The sequence below is a fragment of the Rhinoderma darwinii genome, chromosome 6 (genome assembly GCF_050947455.1).
Source record: "Rhinoderma darwinii isolate aRhiDar2 chromosome 6, aRhiDar2.hap1, whole genome shotgun sequence".
Classification (NCBI taxonomy): Eukaryota; Metazoa; Chordata; class Amphibia; order Anura; family Rhinodermatidae; genus Rhinoderma; species Rhinoderma darwinii.
The window spans coordinates 139542995-139561864 of NC_134692.1; the positions used below are offsets into that span (position 1 = coordinate 139542995).

The 18870-nt window shown below is 39.3% G+C and overlaps 1 protein-coding gene across 2 annotated transcripts in view; it reads right to left on the reverse strand.

Annotated features, from left to right (window-relative positions):
* The window catches only part of RAI1 (retinoic acid induced 1), a 104698-nt gene extending 86431 nt beyond the window's left edge, over positions 1 to 18267 (reverse strand). For both annotated transcript variants that reach the window (XM_075830654.1, XM_075830653.1), the window contains exon 1: positions 18088 to 18267. The gene's annotated coding sequence lies outside the window, so the exon portion shown is untranslated. The remainder of the gene's footprint in view (positions 1 to 18087) is intronic.
* Positions 18268 to 18870: the final 603 nt, after the last annotated feature.

The following is an 18870-nucleotide window of genomic DNA, read 5'->3' on the forward strand; positions in this document are numbered from 1 at the left end:
GCGTATTAGTGCATAAGGCCCAGTTCACACAGAGTTTTTTGGGGCTGAATTTGACACGGAAACTGCGTCGGAATCAGCGTCAAAAAGCGGCTAAAAACGCCTCCCATTCATTTCAATGGGAGGCAGAGGCGTTTTTTTTCCCAGGACGGCTTTCAGGCGCTCGTGGGGAAAAAACGGCATGTCATTTCTTGCCGCAGTTCCGCTTCTGACCTCACATTGAAATCAATGGGAGGCAGAAACAGTGTTTTTCGCTACATTTTTTACCAGCGGTCCTCAATGGCCACGAGCGAAAGCGCAGGGAGGTCAAAATCTGCCTTAAAGTTCCTTAGATTTTTTTCTGCACAAAAAATACTCTGTGTGAACTGGGCCTTAGGTAGATTTTCCTTCACTAGTCTTGGAAAGCTAGAAGGCAGACCACTTGCCGGTGTTTTGGTTAGGGGAAGCCATTTTGGATTTATTGAGCAGTGACATATCGTAATCAATATTAATCTGTTCACCTGTTTCCTCAGGTAAAAAGTATTACATTTAAAGGGCACCATCACTGGGATAGGGTAGCTTTATATTAGGGTTTCTGTGCGATGCCCTACCTAAGATAAACTAGAAGACGCAATTATTTCTACTAAATAGACCATGAAATGCCAAATCAACGGGAACAAAAAAGGGAACCCCTTCCCTTCTTGTTCCTATGGTGTCAGGGCTGCAGGAAAGTGTGTCATGTGACCTATCTAGGCTAGGCTGAATGGCCGAGGGCTCACAGAGGGGAGGGGCATATGAAGCATGGTCATTATTATCCCACTGGTTAACAGCTGGGAAAGTGAGCACAACAGCGCCCTCTAGTCCAGGGGTATCTGTAAGATGGCAGGTTTCCTTTGATATTGAGAAACTTAAAAAGGATTTGTTTTCAATGAACAACCCCATGACCAATATGGCCTATTAGGGGAAATGGTCATCACCCTCCAAAAATACCAGATGATCGGGACGGTCATTTTCTGGGACTATATTGCCCAGAACAACTTGACCAGGCATTCCAGATCATCAAGTTTCGGATTAAAGGAATGTCACTCACAATATATAACATCTCAGAGAGCGAAGTTCTTGTGCAGCCGGCTGTGAACTATTGCTTTCTGTTATCAATCATTTCTGAAAATGTCATCTAAAAATGACTGACGGCTGTAGGCTTCAGCGGTTCTACAGACCTCTATGTGTGTAGGAAAACAAATATCCCGCACCTCGCAGCTTTATCTTAAACATTAGGCTATGTTCACACCTAACATTATAAGGGCATTTTGACCCCTGCGGCCTTTTACCAGGTACCCTCACGTAGTGAGTCATACAAGCAAACAGCAAAATTACCTACAAGACAAGCACGTCATCTCATAGTGGTAGCCCATGGGACCATGAGAAGAGTGGGCCCACCCAAGACTGGCCCCAACCCCTTTCCTAGGGGTCACCTGACCCAGCACATGGCTCACCCTTTTCACATTCACCGTAATACTTCCAAACAAGTGAGGGAGCGGGGACAACCAAAGGGTAATGGCGCCTTGATCTACTGAAAGAGATGGGACAAGGCCTGGGATGATGACGCGTTTTGACATGAGGCCGCACCAGCAGGGGGAGCCAGTTTGGGTTTACCTACAAGGCCCTCTTATGCTCTATGTACTGCTGCAATAACAAGACTGCACTGCCGTATCATAAACATTTCGCTATATGAGTCACTACAAGAATTTCTGGGCCAAGCAGAGCTAACACAGAACACCCCCCCCCCTCCACTCTATACCCAGCACCCCCCCCCCCCATCAGACACGGGTTAATCCAGGTGAATCTCTCGGTGTGCGGTTACATCCGCCTGAGAGATGGGTTTTGTGGCGAGATCCATGGATTTCACTGCCCAGGAACTCCCGAGGACATGATTTTAAGCCGCAGCCCTACTGTGCCTGCCTCTGATTACCGCGAGCATGCAAGCAATTTAACCCCGCACATCCACTTGCATACTGGGCTTATTTAAAGAAGCCAGATGACATTTTCAATCTTTTCACACAATTGAAAACGATAGAACGATGGCGCCATACATATATATGTTGTATCATTTTTCTTCGCATGGGTTTATTTGCAACTAATAAAAACATTAAGACGTCACTTATATACATAAAGTGCAGGAAAAGGTTTGCAGGTTGGAAATGAACAACGCAGATGTGAACAGAGCCTTAAATGAATAATTATTGTACAAAGACTTTAGCTCTAAAATGTAACCTATTAAACAATTTTTTATACCGTAACATTATAGTAGTTATATTCTTGTATATAGGAGCTGTATTATAGTAGTTATATTCTTGTATATAGGGGCAGTATTATAGTAGTTATATTCTTGTATATAGGAGGCAGTATTATAGTAGATATATTCTTGTATATAGGAGCAGTATTATAGTAGTTATATTCTTGTATATAGGAGCAGTATTATAGTAGTTATATTCTTGTATATAGAGGGCAGTATTATAGTAGTTATATTCTTGTATATAGGAGGCAGTATTATAGTAGTTATATTCTTGTATATAGGAGTAGTATTATAGTAGTTATATTCTTGTATATAGGAGCAGTATTATAGTAGTTATATTCTTGTATATAGGGGCAGTATTATAGTAGTTATATTCTTGTATATAGGGGGCAGTATTATAGTAGTTATATTCTTGTATATAGGAGCAGTATTATAGTAGTTATATTCTTGTATATAGGGGGGCAGTATTATAGTAGTTATATTCTTGTATATAGGAGCAGTATTATAGTAGTTATATTCTTGTATATAGGAGCAGTATTATAGTAGTTATATTCTTGTATATAGGAGCAGTATTATAGTAGTTATATTCTTGTATATAGGGAGCAGTATTATAGTAGTTATATTCTTGTATATAGGGGGCAGTATTATAGTAGATATATTCTTGTATATAGAGGGCAGTATTATAGTAGTTATATTCTTGTATATAGGAGGCAGTATTATAGTAGTTATATTCTTGTATATAGGAGTAGTATTATAGTAGTTATATTCTTGTATATAGGAGTAGTATTATAGTAGTTATATTCTTGTATATAGGAGCAGTATTATAGTAGTTATATTCTTGTATATAGGGGCAGTATTATAGTAGTTATATTCTTGTATATAGGGGGCAGTATTATAGTAGTTATATTCTTGTATATAGGAGCAGTATAAGGGCATGACCACACATGGCGGAATTCCTCCGCAACTGTCCGCATCAATGCCGCACAGAATCTGCGTTGCAGATTCTGCAGCGGATCTGCACAAAATGTGCAGAAAATTGATGCGGACTGGCCGCTGCGGACTGCAGGAAAAGTGCTTCTCTTCTCCCTATTCAGTGCAGGATAGAGAGAAGGGACAGCACTTTCCCTAGTGAAAGTCAAAGAAATTCATACTTACCGCCCGTTGTCTTGGTGACGCGTCCCTCTTTCGGCATCCGGCCCGACCTCCCTGGATGACGCTCCAGTCCATGTGACCGCTGCAGCCTGTGCTTGGCCTGTGATTGGCTGCAGCCGTCACTTACACTGAAACGTCATCCTGGGAGGCCGGACTGGAGACAGACGCAGGGAGTTCTCGGTAAGTATGAACTTATATTTTTTTTTACAGATACATGTATATTGAGATCGGTAGTCACTGTCCCGGGTGCAGAAACAGTTACTGCCGATCGCGTAACTCTTTCAGCACCCTGGACAGTGACTATTTAAAGACGTCTCCTAGCAACGCTCCCGTCATTACGGGAGCCCCATTGACTTCCTCAGTCTGGCTGTAGACCTAGAAATACATAGGTCCAGCCAGAATGAAGAAATGTCATGGTAGTAAAAACAATACGCTCCGCAGCACACATAAGATCTGCGGACTTCATTGCGGAATTTTGACTCTCCATTGAAGTCAATGGAGAAATTCCGCCATGAGTCCGCAACCAGTCCGCCACTGCTCCGCAACAGACAGAGCATGCTGCGGACACCAAATTCCGCTCCGCAGCCTATGCTCCGCAGCGGAATTGTACGCATCGTGTAAACGAACACTGCTAAATTAAAGTGAAAGTCAATGGAGAAACGGCTCCGCTGCGGATTAACGCTGCGGAGTGTCCGCAGCGGAATTTAAGTGAAATTCCGCTATGTGTGAACCCGCCCTTATAGTAGTTATATTCTTGTATATAGGGGGCAGTATTATAGTAGTTATTTTCTTGTATATAGGGGCAGTATTATAGTAGTTATATTCTTGTATATATGGGGCAGTATTATAGTAGTTATATTCTTGTATATAGGGGCAGTATTATAGTAGTTATATTCTTGTATATAGGAGCAGTATTATAGTAGTTATACTCTTGTATATAGGAGCAGTATTATAGTAGTTATATTCTTGTATATAGGGGCAGTATTATAGTAGTTATTGTCTTGTATATAGGAGCAGTATTATAGTAGTTATATTCTTGTATATAGGAGCAGTATTATAGTAGTTATATTCTTGTACGTAGGGGGCAGTATTATAGTAGTTATATTCTTGTATATAGGGGTAGTATTATAGTAGTTATATTCTTGTATATAGGGGTAGTATTATAGTAGTTATATTCTTGTATATAGGGGTAGTATTATAGTAGTTATATTCTTGTATATAGGGGTAGTATTATAGTAGTTATATTCTTGTATATAGGGGCAGTATTATAGTAGTTATATTCTTGTATATAGAGGCAGTATTATAGTAGTTATATTCTTGTATATAGGGGGCAGTATTATAGTAGTTATATTCTTGTATATAGGAGCAGTATTATAGTAGTTATATTCTTGTATATAGGGGCAGTATTATAGTAGTTATATTCTTGTATATAGGGGAAGTATTATAGTAGTTATATTCTTGTGTATAGGGGCAGTATTATAGTAGTTATATTCTTGTGTATAGGAGCAGTATTATAGTAGTTATATTCTTGTATATAGGAGGCAGTAATATAGTAGTTATATTCTTGTATATAGGAGCAGTATTCTAGTAGTTATATTCTTGTATATAGGAGCAGTATTATAGTAGTTATATTCTTGTATATAGGAGGCAGTATTATAGTAGTTATATTCTTGTATATAGGGGTCAGTATTATAGTAGTTATATTTTTGTATATAGGAGCAGTGTTATAGTAGTTATATTCTTGTATATAGGAGCAGTGTTATAGTAGTTATATTCTTGTATATAGGGGACAGTATTATATTAGTTATATTCTTGTATATAGGAGGCAGTATTATAGTAGTTATATTCTTGTATATAGGGGACAGTATTATATTAGTTATATTCTTGTATATAGGAGGCAGTATTATAGTAGTTATATTCTTGTATATAGGAGGCAGTATTATAGTAGTTATATTCTTGTATATAGGGAGCAGTATTATAGTAGTTATATTCTTGTATATAGGGAGCAGTATTATAGTAATTATATTCTTGTATATAGGGGGCAGTATTATAGTAGTTATATTCTTGTATATAGGGGGCAGTATTATAGTAGTTATATTCTTGTATATAGGAGCAGTATTATAGTAGTTATATTCTTGTATATAGGAGCAGTATTATAGTAGTTATATTCTTGTATATAGGAGCAGTATTATAGTAGTTATATTCTTGTATATAGGGGGCAGTATTATAGTAGTTATATTCTTGTATATAGGAGGCAGTATTATAGTAGTTATATTCTTGTATATAGGAGCAGTATTATAGTAGATATATTCTTGTATATAGGGGCAGTATCATAGTAGTTATATTCTTGTATATAAGAGCAGTATTATAGTAGTTATATTCTTGTATATAGGGGGCAGTATTATAGTAGTTATATTCTTGTATATAGGGGGCAGTATTATAGTAATTATATTCTTGTATATAGGAGTAGTATTATAGTAGTTATATTCTTGTATATAGGGGCAGTATTATAGTAGTTATATTCTTGTATATAGGAGGCAGTATTATAGTAGATATATTCTTGTATATAGGGGGCAGTATTATAGTAGTTATATTCTTGTATATAGGAGGCAGTATTATAGTAGTTATATTCTTGTATATAGGAGCAGTATTATAGTAGATATATTCTTGTATATAGGGGCAGTATCATAGTAGTTATATTCTTGTATATAAGAGCAGTATTATAGTAGTTATATTCTTGTATATAGGGGGCAGTATTATAGTAGTTATATTCTTGTATATAGGGGGCAGTATTATAGTAATTATATTCTTGTATATAGGAGTAGTATTATAGTAGTTATATTCTTGTATATAGGGGCAGTATTATAGTAGTTATATTCTTGTATATAGGAGGCAGTATTATAGTAGATATATTCTTGTATATAGGGGGCAGTATTATAGTACTTATATTCTTGTATATAGGGGCAGTATTATAGTAGTTATATTCTTGTATATAGGGGCAGTATTATAGTAGTTATATTCTTGTATATAGGGGCAGTATTATAGTAGTTATTGTCTTGTATATAGGAGCAGTATTATAGTAGTTATATTCTTGTATATAGGAGCAGTATTATAGTAGTTATATTCTTGTATATAGGGGTAGTATTATAGTAGTTATATTCTTGTATATAGGGGTAGTATTATAGTAGTTATATTCTTGTATATAGGGGCAGTATTATAGTAGTTATATTCTTGTATATAGAGGCAGTATTATAGTAGTTATATTCTTGTATATAGGGGGCAGTATTATAGTAGTTATATTCTTGTATATAGGAGCAGTATTATAGTAGTTATATTCTTGTATATAGGGGCAGTATTATAGTAGTTATATTCTTGTATATAGGGGAAGTATTATAGTAGTTATATTCTTGTGTATAGGGGCAGTATTATAGTAGTTATAGTCTTGTATATAGGAGCAGTATTATAGTAGTTATATTCTTGTATATAGGAGGCAGTAGTATAGTAGTTATATTCTTGTATATAGGAGGCAGTATTATAGTAGTTATATTCTTGTATATAGGGGGCAGTATTATAGTAGTTATATTCTTGTATATAGGGACAGTATTATAGTAGTTATATTCTTGTATATAGGGGACAGTATTATATTAGTTATATTCTTGTATATAGGAGGCAGTATTATAGTAGTTATATTCTTGTATATAGGAGGCAGTATTATAGTAGTTATATTCTTGTTTATAGGGGACAGTATTATATTCGTTATATTCTTGTATATAGGAGGCAGTATTATAGTAGTTATATTCTTGTATAGAGGAGGCAGTATTATAGTAGTTATATTCTTGTATATAGGGAGCAGTATTATAGTAATTATATTCTTGTATATAGGGGGCAGTATTATAGTAGTTATATTCTTGTATATAGGGGGCAGTATTATAGTAGTTATATTCTTGTATATAGGAGCAGTATTATAGTAGTTATATTCTTGTATATAGGAGCAGTATTATAGTAGTTATATTCTTGTATATAGGAGCAGTATTATAGTAGTTATATTCTTGTATATAGGAGCAGTATTATAGTAGTTATATTCTTGTATATAGGGGGCAGTATTATAGTAGTTATATTCTTGTATATAGGAGGCAGTATTATAGTAGTTATATTCTTGTATATAGGAGCAGTATTATAGTAGATATATTCTTGTATATAGGGGCAGTATCATAGTAGTTATATTCTTGTATATAAGAGCAGTATTATAGTAATTATATTCTTGTATATAGGAGTAGTATTATAGCAGTTATATTCTTGTATATAGGAGGCAGTATTATAGTAGTTATATTCTTGTATATAAGGGGCTGTATTATAGTAGTTATATTCTTGTATATAGGAGGCAGTATTATAATAGTTATATTCTTGTATATAGGGGGCAGTATTATAGTAGTTATATTCTTGTACATAGGGGGCAGTAAGATAGTAGTTATATTCTTGTATATAAGGGCAGTATTATAGTAGTTATATTCTTGTATATAGGGGGCAGTATTATAGTAGTTATATTCTTGTATATAGGGGGCAGTATTATAGTAGTTATATTCTTGTATATAGGGGCGGTATTATAGTAGTTATATTCCTGTATATAGGGGGAGTATTATAGTAGTTATATTCCTGTATATAGGGGCAGTATTATAGTAGATATATTCTTGAATATAGGGGGCAGTATTATAGCAGTTATATTCTTGTATATAGGGGGCAGTATTATAGTAGTTATATCTTGTATATAGGGGTAGTATTATAGTAGTTATATTCTTGTATATAGGGGCAGTATTATAGTAGTTATATTCTTGTATATAGGGGGCAGTATTATAGTAGTTATATTCTTGTATATAGGGGGCAGTATTATAGTAGTTATATTCTTGTATATAGGGGCAGTATTATAGTAGTTATATTCTTGTATATAGGGGGCAGTATTATAGTAGTTATATTCTTGTATATAGGGGGCAGTATTATAGTAGTTATATTCTTGTATATAGGGGGCAGTATTATAGTAGTTATATTCTTGTATATAGGAGGCAGTATTATAGTAGTTATATTCTTGTATATAGGAGCAGTATTATAGTAATTATATTCTTGTATATAGGAGTAGTATTATAGTAGTTATATTCTTGTATATAGGGGCAGTATTATAGTAGTTATATTCTTGTATATAGGGGGCAGTATTATAGTAGTTATATTCTTGTATATAGGAGGCAGTATTATAGTAGTTATATTCTTGTATATAGGAGCAGTATTATAGTAATTATATTCTTGTATATAGGAGTAGTATTATAGTAGTTATATTCTTGTATATAGGGGGCAGTATTATAGTAGTTATATTCTTGTATATAAGGGGCTGTATTATAGTAGTTATATTCTTGTATATAGGAGGCAGTATTATAATAGTTATATTCTTGTATATAGGGGGCAGTATTATAATAGTTATATTCTTGTACATAGGGGGCAGTAAGATAGTAGTTATATTCTTGTATATAAGGGCAGTATTATAGTAGTTATATTCTTGTATATAGGGGGCAGTATTATAGTAGTTATATTCTTGTATATAGGGGGCAGTATTATAGTAGTTATATTCTTGTATATAGGGAGGGTATTATAGTAGTTATATTCCTGTATACAGGGGGAGTATTATAGTAGTTATATTCCTGTATATAGGGGCAGTATTATAGTAGTTATATTCTTGTATATAGGGGCAGTATTATAGTAGTTATATTCTTGTATATAGGGGCAGTATTATAGTAGTTATATTCTTGTATATAGGAGGCAGTATTATAGTAGTTATATTCTTGTATATAGGGAGCAGTATTATAGTAGTTATATTCTTCTATATAGGGGGCAGTATTATAGTAGTTATATTCTTGTATATAGGGGGCAGTATTATAGTAGTTATATTCCTGTATATAGGAGCAGTATTATAGTAGTTATATTCTTGTATATAGGGGCAGTATTATAGTAGTTATATTCTTGTATATAGGGAGCAGTATTATAGTAGTTATATTCTTCTATATAGGGGGCAGTATTATAGTAGTTATATTCTTGTATATAGGAGGCAGTATTATAGTAGTTATATTCTTGTATATAGGGGCGGTATTATAGTAGTTATATTCCTGTATATAGGGGCAGTATTATAGTAGTTATATTCCTGTATATAGGGGCAGTATTATAGTAGTTATATTCTTGTATATAGGGGCAGTATTATAGTAGTTATATTCTTCTATATAGGGGGCAGTATTATAGTAGTTATATTCTTGTATATAGGAGGCAGTATTATAGTAGTTATATTCTTGTATATAGGAGCAGTATTATAGTAGTTATATTCTTGTATATAGGGGTAGTATTATAGTAGTTATATTCTTGTATATAAGGGGCTGTATTATAGTAGTTATATTCTTGTATATAGGAGGCAGTATTATAATAGTTATATTCTTGTATATAGGGGGCAGTATTATAGTAGTTATATTCTTGTACATAGGGGGCAGTAAGATAGTAGTTATATTCTTGTATATAAGGGCAGTATTATAGTAGTTATATTCTTGTATATAGGGGGCAGTATTATAGTAGTTATATTCTTGTATATAGGGGGCAGTATTATAGTAGTTATATTCTTGTATATAGGGGCGGTATTATAGTAGTTATATTCCTGTATATAGGGGGAGTATTATAGTAGTTATATTCCTGTATATAGGGGCAGTATTATAGTAGTTATATTCTTGTATATAGGGGCAGTATTATAGTAGTTATATTCTTGTATATAGGGGCAGTATTATAGTAGTTATATTCTTGTATATAGGAGGCAGTATTATAGTAGTTATATTCTTGTATATAGGGAGCAGTATTATAGTAGTTATATTCTTCTATATAGGGGGCAGTATTATAGTAGTTATATTCTTGTATATAGGGGGCAGTATTATAGTAGTTATATTCCTGTATATAGGAGCAGTATTATAGTAGTTATATTCTTGTATATAGAGGTAGTATTATAGTAGTTATATTCTTGTATATAGGGGGGCAGTATTATAGTAGTTATATTCTTGTATATAGGGGGCAGTATTATAGTAGTTATATTCCTGTATATAGGGGGCAGTATTATAGTAGTTATATTCTTCTATATAGGGGCAGAATTACAGTAGTTATATTCTTGTACATAGGAGGCTAAACGTAGGCCATAAACGTGATGTGCACAGGGCCTTCGTTTGTCAGATCTGTGTTCCACCCTGAGGCATCATGACGTGGACATTCTGAATGACATGTATCAAAACCTATTTTAAAACTGTCCCTACCATGTAACTTAGGAATAATTACCGCCCCACAGATGACTGCAATTGCCCTTTAAGAGGAAACTGTACAATCCCTCTGCAGAGGAACATGCAATCTAAAAAATATGTTTTCAGCCATTACCCGGAGCCAGGTCTGGCTTTATAACTCCTTCAGTTACCTCTGTACAGACTTATGTCATTTATTTCTGAAATGTGCAAAGCGCCATATTGCAAACCGCAAACAACTGTGCTGCTGACCCAGCCGTAGCCCCTCAGGAGGTTACAGACCGGACCATTTCGCCTCCCCAGACTGCTGCCTGCTAATGCCTCGTGTTCCACTGATCTAATCCCCAAACAATTACGCTGTCTGAGAATTTGAAGGATTCTAGATTGATTGCAAATTATGGGGTGCAAGCTGTGATGGGGTTAACAGCCTAGTGCACACACATATATATATATATATATATGTTTTGTTTTCTTTCCTTCCAGATATTTCCATCTGCGCTGTAGCACTCGGCCCTCTCAATTAAAACCGCCAAGGATAAAAAAGTCCGCTTAGTGTTACTGAGAGATTCCAGTATAGATTTCCTTCGCTTGCCTCAAGGGAATAATAAAAGCCGTCTAGTTCTTTTATCAAAGCCTCCTCACTCCTCTCTCTCTGGGGGGAAAAGACTGGCTGAGAGTGGATCGCACAACCGACAACTGCTCAAATTAAACAGCTGAGAGAGCGGCAAGACTGAGGAAACTGGGATAAGACTTTCACCCATTAATATGTGGAGATAAGCAGCTGCCAGAAACATGCCGCTTATCTCGGGTTAGGGCCGTAGCTATATGGAGTGAAGAGGTTGTAGTGCCTTAGAGGGCCCCAAGACATCTCTGCCCCGAATACATGGCACAGTAGGTGGGCTCTGTTGCAAATTTTGCATTGGGGCCCAGGAGCTTCAAGTTACTCCAGCGCCTCGTGGAAAACAATAGGATCAGATGGGTTGAAATCCAACCAACGTTCCCCTGACCACGTCAAAATTAGCCAGATCTGCCGACAAAAGTCTCAGTCGTATGGCCAGGTTTAAGCTATTTTCCTCGGCTGCAACAAAACATATACATTTTGATGGGGCATGTTATTTCTATGGTGGGAGCTGGCACCGCTTATCTTGGGAGGAAACAAAGGATCGGCTTAGCTCCCGGAAGAAGCTAAGTGCGAAACACGTGTTGAGGTTGAACGCCTCGTAGATTTGGTCGGTATGCCTCCTTAAACTATATTCTTTGTTATCTGGTTTCCTATCCATTTTTACTTCATTATATACGGACCAGTTCTTATATGCCCTAACTGCACTTTACTATATGAGGCTGCGGGACCCAACCTATGTGGGGATCCTTTTTCATGGGTAATGTTTGTGCCAATGTACTTGTTTTTAACTATTTTGTCTCTTAATAAAATATTGCCTATTTTTCACTAGAAATGGTTAGGCCTCATGCACACGAACGTGTTTATCGGTAATTACGGACCCATTCGTTTCTATTGGCCCCGGACACCTTTCAGTATTTTTACTGATGGGTGTCCGTGCTGAAAAAATTATAGAACCTGTCCTATTCTAGTCAGTAATTACGGCACAGACTCTCCCATAGAAGCCTATGGGCGCTTCAGTAAATACAGACGGCTACAGATGTGCATCCGTATATTGTCCGTATTTACAGAAGCGTTGCTATGCAACATGATGACATCATTTGCATCTTCCCTTTTTTTTTAACGACCCGTAAATACGGATGAAACACGGATACAATATTTACGGACATGCCTACGGATCCGTATTTAGAGACAGCATTTCAGGATAGATGAAAATACTGTCATGTGCATGGGGCCTTAGCCCAATTGTCTCAGTAAGTGTTAGGCCTGATTTACACGAGCGTGTGCGTTTTGCGCACGCAAAAAACGCGGCGTTTTGCGTGCGCAAAAGGCACTTAACAGCTGCGTGTGTCATCAGTGTACGATGCGCGGCTGCGAGATTTTATCGCAGCCGCCATCATTTTGACACTCCGTTTGGATGTTTGTAAACAGAAAAGCACGTGGTGCTTTTCTGTTTACATTCAGAGAATGACAGCTGTTGCGCGAACCACGCAGTTCGCACGGAAGTGCTTCCGTGCGACCTGCGTGGTTTTCACGCACCCATTGACTTCAATGGGTGCGTGATGCGCAAAAAACGCAGAAATATAGAACATGTCGTGAGTTTTACGCAGCGGACTCACGCTCCGCAAAACTCACGGACTGTCTGCACTGCCCCATAGAGTAATATAGGTGCGTACGACACGCGTGAAAAGCACGCGCGTATATTACGCTCGTCTAAATGATGCCTTATACCAAACAAAATTAATCAGCTTTTACCCCTTTCTGTTCAATTGGAGTTCTCCTTTAATTTCATGTTACCCCCATACAAACGGACATATTATTGTCACAATGATCTAGGAAAATGTAAAAACACATGGCTGATAGTCACGCAGGACTGCACTGTCTGAGGTAAATAACCTCCCTCCCAAGAATCAGCCTTGGCTGATCAAGAGAGAGAGTTCAGTGGATACCATGTATATATATATATATACACACATACAAAAAACACCACACAAAAGACTGAAGATGTTGTCCATAGCAACCAATCAGAATCTCACTTTCATTTTACAAGAAGAATGGACAAAGTGATCTGATTGGTTGCTGTGGGAGACTCCTTTGCTTCATGTTTCCACTAGGTCACATTGATTTCCATAGTAACAAATCAGATTGGAGCTCTCATTTTGCAAGTAAAAAGAATATCAAAGAAAGCATCCGATTGGTTGTCAGGTGGAGCTCCACTAGTTTCTAGTGCTATATATGGCCTCCATCTTGTCTTGAAGTGTATTTTCTTCTAAGGTGAAAAATCACCAGGAAACACCAATCCTTGAGTCGTCTTCTTCTGTCAGATCGCTATAAATTTTCTTCAGCCGTTTTTAGGCCGAATCCAGACTAATGTAGTATACGTCCGTGTGACGGCCGCTAAAACAACATCCGTGACACGGACACGTGTTTCAATGGGGCCGTTGTTTCAACGGACTGTGTGAACGGTCCGTTGAAAAATAGAACATGTCCTATTTTGTTACGTTTTCACGGATCCCTCGATAGACTCAAGTCTATAGGGATTCGTGAAAACGGGATCCGCACGGGGGCAACATGGAAGATATACTGCATGAAGTCTAGGAAAGCTGGGTGAAAGCACCTATGGGAGATATAATGGCAGCCATATTGATCATCACCCAGCTTCCCTGGAAACATTACTAAGAAACAGCCATATAGATTTTGAATAACTTTCAATAAAAGGACGACTGAAGGACTTGTTTCAAAAAATTTGGGCCCAAAATAAAAAGACCCATTACTCATATGACAAATCCCTCGCCGTTCCTGTGCCTCCACTCCGGTGGTCCCCGCCTCCCTCGCCGTTCCTTTGCCTCCACTCCGGTGGTCCCCGCCTCCCTCGCCGTTCCTGTGCCTCCACTCCGGTGGTCCCCGCCTCCCTCGCCGTTCCTTTGCCTCCACTCCGGTGGTCCCCGCCTCCCTCACCGTTCCTTTGCCTCCACTCCGGTGGTCCCCACCTCCCTCGCCGTTCCTTTGCCTCCACTCCGGTGGTCCCCGCCATGTACAGTATGGAAGGACGGTCCATAAAATGCAAAAAATAGTCCTATCTTTTGCGGAGCCTTTCTACGGGACTGACACCTTCCCGTAAATAAACGGGAAGGTGTCCATCGGTCATAGAAATGAATGGGTCCGTAATTACAATTGATGTACACTATTCTAGGAAAGTTTTTATTTCCTGTGCTTCAGCGATGAAGTGCCCATGATCGCTGCAGCCAATCACTCGCCTCAGTGTTGCACGGCAAGTGACCGCTGAGGCCAGAGATTGGCTGCAGTGGTCACGTTGCTATAGGTGCACATGATCGCTGCCGAAGAGTAAATCAAGACCGACGGGGACTACGGGAGCGGTAACGCTGCAATGATGGGGGATTTATCAGGGGAGTAATGGGTCTTTTGTTATTTTATGGCATTTCCCCCCTTGGCCAATTTTTTTAGGATTTTGGAAATCCCCTTTAAGGGTGCTATTAGATGTGCAGATATTCTTTTATGAACTAGCGATGATTTAGCGAGTGGTTTGCGTTCGCCCATACAGCAAATACACACAAAGATTGTTGAGCTTGTAGGTGGAGTGTAATGGACTGATCTGCTGATGACTAGAAGATCTTTGATTTGACGGGGAGACGTCGCAGCGACGAACGATAATCTTTCACCCAGGTAGACGTGGCCGATCCAAGGAAACCCAACGATTTATCGTCCGTCGTTCGATCGTTGCACGCTTTTACATGTGCTGATCAGGGTTGCACGAGGCATCGAAATATCAACACTATTTCGATGCCGTGCACCTTCAAACGGTTCAATACCGTGAATTCATCTATTTCAATACTAAGCTGTGCGGCTGCACAGCTTAGTATTGTACCACATGACTTTAGTCAGAGCGGGGCTGCGGCTGTGTATTACAGTCATTGCCACGCACCCGACAAGTGTGTGCGCGCGGTCAGCATGAAGTGATGCGATCAGCGTTGAACTAATGAGCGCCGGCACTGAAGTCAGAGAATATGGCGGGCGCACTGCCAAACACCATGTTCTGTCTTCTAGCACCGCCGATCATTAGTGCAGCGCTGGTCGCATCACCTCATGCTGACAACGCGCACACTTGTTGTCTTGAGCGGGTCAATGGCTGTATTACACAGCAGCAGCCCCGCTCTAACGGCGGAGATCAGAGAAACCTCTGATCTCTGCCGCTATACCTTTGAATACCGCAATCAAAGCTGACCGCAGCATGCAGGAGGAAAATGGGAAGGGGGATACCCCTTTGATTGAATCATAGGGAGTCCCTGAGACATGACCGCGGGACATACCATATATGGGCAGACAGCTCAGGGTCCATTGCAGGACCCCAGGGCTGTCTGACCACATTTCCTGTTAGGGTATACTTTCCTAACAACTGCCTGTGTACTCTCAGTATATAGATATAAGCCAGGACTTTAAAAAAAAAAAAAAAAAAAAAAGGACAATTTTTTTTAAATTAATGTTAAATAAAAGATGTAAAAAGAAATACACACACATTTCTTACAATGAACAATAAAATAAAAGTCTCAATACATAAAATATACACATTCGGTATTGTCGCGACCGTAATAACCTACGCAACAAATTTATAGCGGCATTTATGATGCGTACGTTGTAAAAAAAACTTCTTTTATTATTAATGTGAGGCACGAGGTGTGATGACTTTTGAAGTTGAAACCCAATCATGTACCTCACACATTCACCCAATGTTGTCCATTATGACTGAGGAACATGATGGGGTTAATTACTATTAATGTGAGGCACGTGGAGATTCAAAATTCATCACACCTCGCGCCTCACATCAGAAAATGGAAGAACTTTTTATTTTTTTATTGTTGGCAAAGTATCGTTTTGGTATCGAGAATCGCAATACTACACGAAGTATCGGTATCGAAGTCCAAATTCTGGTATCGTGACATCCCTAGTGCCGATTATCTCTTACATTTTTTAACGATTATACGAAAATCCGTACCATAATCGCTCCGTCTAATAGGGCCTTAAGGATTATTACTCCGCCTCCTCCCATCAAGATCCAATGACTCACACTGAAAGTTTTTATCTTCAAAGATGATGATGATATGACTACCCCACGTCCCCTTCTTTAGTGCTGGCTGCTATTTACCTCTACTCCATTCGATCAAATCTATGATCAGTGACTCCAGCTTAGCTTCATTGTCTATTGGAGTCTAATGTAGTCCTAAATCCATCTCCTGTCTCATCAGCAGCTTAGACTCTCTCCCTCCCCCATGCTTTACACTGCAGCTCTGCTTGTTCCGATTGCCGGCTGTGTATAAGAACTACACGCAGATCTGACAACCAACTAAACCTCCAGTAAGAACTGCACATAGACTGTGGGTGGAGCTTAATTTAAGGGGGAGGAGCCTAGAGATTGGCTTTAAGATCCAGCACCGCCGGTCTCTGCCTACTGTGCTGCCGCCATGTGCCCATATACCCACGTGACCGCTGCAGCCATTTACTGGCCTCAGTGATCTCGTGCCGTACACCATTGATTGTCTGCAGCGATCACGTGGGTATACGGGCACATCATCGCTGCAGCACAGTAAACAAAGACTGCCAAAAATCATTTGTATAGCGGAAACCATCAAATATAGCATTTAATACTAACGGGCGAGAAAAACTCGAAAGCAATACATTTTCTAAGATTTCCATTGGTCGGAACCCATCATTTAATTTTATCTACCACATTTTCCTGTAATTCCATATACAGCAACGCAGGAGCCGGATAGAATGGCAGCCACAAATATATACACGCCGTATACCACGTTCCCTCCTAGTCCCAAAGGTAAAGCCGTCTCTGGCGGGGACAGCAAATGAGGTTATTAGCCAAGCTCCGCAGACACGTCGCACACTGCACTGCAATACATATATATCTATACACCAGGGAAAGTACGGGAGGGTACAGGTAAACCCCCACCTGCTCCGCGCTCATCTGCCGCACCTTGTTCCCTGGGGTCACCCTCAAATCTGCTTGCTTCAAGAAATTTGCATCCTAGTTTCTGGACTAGGACATATAAAGGATATCCCAACATGTCAAACTCACAGTAACTTAGGAAGCTGAGATACAGGGAGCTGTTTGTAGGGTCTTCACACTGGAGAGTTGGGGGGGGGGGAGGGGGGGTCACCAGTGATTTTCTTTCTTGCAGTATTAAGAAGCCCAAAAAAATGAGAAGGAAGAGAATAACCAGTGACCACCAAGGGATGACCGTGGCAAGAGGGAATATTGGAGGTTCACACTTGAGTCAAGTTGGGCACCCTAAACATCAGTCTGCCATCGCTCTTATAATGTGTGGCATACTGAACAATCATGGACTATATAGGGACCCCCAAACAAATTATGGGGCGAGCACCTTTGACCAAAATCACGCATCGGAGCTGCCGGAGGGTGATGAACTCAGTCCTGGGAACTTTTGTATATTATGGGACTACAGTGCCCGGCTGTGACTAATAGATGCCAGGGCTTAGTCACTCAGTGCCAGTGTATGACATCACTGACCAGACAAGGATAATCTGTCATCTGCAAATGGCATCTGAGTGCAGAACAAGCTGGCACTGACGCAGCACAGTCTGTGCACTGGTATCTGGCCCCTGGCAGACATGCTGGCTCCTCTGTGATATGCAGCAGAGCTGGAGAATGGTGCACACACATTACATTGCTATACCCAGCCCCCCAAATCAGCACTCACCTCTCTCCACCACTCAGATCCTCTCTCCTGGGGGTCTTGGGGTACAGACAACCCCAGGCCATGTATGGTCCACCAAGCACTGGTTGCAGAGGAGGGGAGGCAGCTGGCAGTGCCAGGCTCACAGGTGAAGGGTAGTACCAGGCTGCAGTCTGGATATCCCTGCTCCTTCCAGCTCCTGTACAAAGGCTTCCGGAGGAGGCTGCAAGGAATAGAAGGGGGAGCCAGGTGTCCTGTTCATGCCAACAGTGCCCCCTGCTGCCAGAATAGCGCCACGCACTACCTCCTCCCATGTTAACCCCTTATACTGCAATCTAAACTTACTGCAAACATGGGCACACTGGCATGTATAGAACTACAAGTGCCAGCATAACACATGATGCACTGAAACAGTATCACACGTGATAGGCTTAGATACAGTGACTCAGCAGACAGTATCACACGTGATAGGCTTAGATACAGTGACCCAGCAGATAGTATCACACATGATAGGCTTAGATACAGGGGAATGGCATTTAGTATCACACATGATAGACTTAGATACAGGGACTTGGCAGATAGTATCACACATGATAGACTTAGATACAGGGGCTTGGCAGATAGTATCACACATGATAGACTTAGATACAGGGGCTTGGCAGATAGTATCACCCATGATAGACTTAGATACAGGGGCTTGGCAGATAGTATCACACATGATAGACTTAGATACAGGGGCTTGGCAGATAGTATCACACATGATAGGCTTAGATACAGTTACTTAGCAGACAGTATCACACAGAGGCT